The sequence below is a fragment of the Pseudophryne corroboree genome, unplaced genomic scaffold (genome assembly GCF_028390025.1).
Source record: "Pseudophryne corroboree isolate aPseCor3 unplaced genomic scaffold, aPseCor3.hap2 scaffold_1752, whole genome shotgun sequence".
In the NCBI taxonomy this organism is placed as follows: Eukaryota; Metazoa; Chordata; class Amphibia; order Anura; family Myobatrachidae; genus Pseudophryne; species Pseudophryne corroboree.
Genome location: NW_026968390.1, coordinates 82688 through 85623, shown reverse-complemented (window position 1 = coordinate 85623; position 2936 = coordinate 82688).

The window sequence follows — 2936 nt, the reverse complement described above, 5'->3', positions numbered from 1 at the left end:
TACCCCCCTCCCTGCATCAGCTGCAAAGGCAGCAAAATATTTTGACCAAAGTCTAAAGGCCCGTACACATTAAACGATGTCGCTCTGTGAGCTACATCGTCTAATGTTTCCCCTCCCGGGCCGGCCGGCGGCCGACTGTACACACTGAGCGATATGACCGCGTCACGCCCCCGCCAGCCCTGCATGAAGGTCATGGACGACAGTCCACATCCTTCCTGCATGCCCTACCGACAGCGAAGATTGTTGCCGACCCGCGGGGCCGCGCATCGTTTGTCGCTGGCTGCATACACACTTAACGATAAAATGAGCGACGTCGCTCATTAAATCGTTAAGTGTGTACGGACCTTAAACAATTTGGTTTGGTTAATAAAATAATTTTGCACAGAACAGTGATGTTATACGAACATTTTCATTAAACATTTAAAAAATCAAATGTTTATTCTTTAAGTGAAATTTTACATTTCTGAATAAAAAAAATAAATTTAAAAAAAGCGATGAAATTCCATAGACAAAAAACCTTACGGTTTCACATGTCCCATTAAGGCTTCTTAGACATGATCGAAATTTCAGAAACCTGTTGTAACTCTTCCACTCAAACTCCAAAAAGCAATGAAATTCCAATCATTAAGGCTGACGCCTTAATGGACGTGTTCCTTGCGCAATACAGATATGGTATGCCATCACAGCCTGTGGGTAAGTGCAGATTCAGCACTCTCACAGAGTGAGATTGCTGTCACTCACACAATGGTGGAGCTGCTAATTCACAGATTTGTGTGCTCATTGGAATACACACATGCAGTCTATGCAACTGAAGGTCTGAGCGGAAGACAAAGCTGCTCAGATGAGGTAAGAGTGTTGTTGATTGGAGGGAGGAGAGCGGTGTGGATGGGGGAACAGAAGTGTGTGGATAGAGGGAACACTAAGCAGCACTAATGGGGGGGACAGAGAAACACAGGGGGTAATTCAGACCGCAGCAGCAGCAGCGATTGAAGTCTGAATTAGTTTGTGAGGTACGCACGTGCAATGGCCGCACTGCGCGTGCGTACCCCAGGAGCCCAGTGAGATGCTATCACCCTGCCTGATTGATAGGCAGAGGTGGTTGCGGGGAAGGAGGGGGGCGTGCAAACAGCGTTAGAATGCCATTGGCAGGGCATGGTCTGCACAACGGAGGCGTTTCCGGACCACTGGGGGGTGGGCTGTGGCGGTTATCCCCCTGCCAAGAGTGCAGGATCCACTAAATTTACCTTCAGGATGTCAGCTACATGAATAGGGTAAGAGTGGTGTGGATAGGGGGTAGATTAAGCAGCAAGTATGGGAAGGGAGACAGAGCGGTGCAGATGGGGGAAATGGTGCAGATGGGTTGAAAACACTGGCATGGATGGGTAGAAAACTGGTGCAGATGGGAGAGAAGACAGTGTGCCATGTACTGGAGGAGGCGGAGTGACGTTGAAGAAGGAAACACTGAGCAGCACAGAGAGAAGGAAACGGTGGTACAGACAATGCACAGGTGGGGAAAGACAGATGGTACAGATAAGTTAGTACAGACTAGCACAGATGGGAGAACACAGCAGTAGGGATTGGGGAAGACCGGGCAGCATGGTGGTGTATAGGGGAAGTAAGTGTAGATGCATAGACCGTAGATGGGGTATTATAGTTTAGCAATTAACCAAGATGTTTGAGGGAGCTAAATGTGTATACTAAGTGAGATGGATGTATGGAGTTAGAAGGATGTTGTAACAAGGTGGCTTTGTTGTGTTGACTGAATGGGATGGTTGTGGGCACTGTGTGGGATGGGAGCACCACAAAACTGCTCAGACCTTCAGTTGCATAGACTGCATGTGTGTATTCCAATGAGCACACAAATCTGTGAATTAGCAGCTCCACCATTGTGTGAGTGACAGCAATCTCACTCTGTGAGAGTGCTGAATCTGCACTTACCCACAGGCTGTGATGGCATACCATATCTGTATTGCGCAAGGAACACGTCCATTAAGGCGTCAGCCTTAATGATCGGAATTTCATTGCTTTTTGGAGTTTGAGTGGAAGAGTTACAACAGGCTTCTGAAATTTCGATCATGTCTAAGAAGCCTTAATGGGACATGTGAAACCGTAAGGTTTTTTGTCTATGGAATATATATATATATATATATATATCACAAACATATATGATTCATACATATATCACACACACATACATGATACATACATGAGAAAGACCTGGGATGGTGATGAGGCCAGGGCCCCCTGCTGATGTTGCGTTGAGGTTCAATCCCACCCAGGGACCTAATTGACCTTGTTATCAGATTTTGGTGATCTTTAAGTAGACAAGTCAAATTTCATACCCCCTGTTATGGTGTAGGGTACCTGGCCTTCTCTGATGTAATCAGAGTTAGATTTGATTCAGTGATTTTATAAAAACATCTAGGAAGCACAATTTAGCAGTGGGTTGCAGAGAAAAAGAAATATGCTGGCAAAAAAATCAAATTGCGTGATTAAACAGCTCTTCATTTTCTGGCTTTATTTTTATGCTAACAAATTTGTTCTCTGAAAAGTGTCCACAAAGCCAAGTCTCTGATTAACACCTTTGTAGGGATGGTTTTTCACCTATTACTAAATTAAACTTGCTTCATTGGAAAGGCAGCAAGATGCATCCTCATTTCAATGTCTACTGAAATAATACAGGTTGACACCAGGAAACATTAACGCCACTGCATCCTTGCTGCTTTCTCATGTGGAAGTCTGTTTAATGTGAAAACAAGGTGATATCTAATTAGCACACAGGTAAGGAATTAAGAAAATCTTTATTTAAGGGTGAAGATGTTTCTCACAAAATCGTTGCCCCAATGCATCATTGAAATTCAAGCTGGAAAGATGATTTTAATATATCACTTGTACATTTTGTATTGCTCTTCTGGTGACAATGTAGTTTGTTTTTG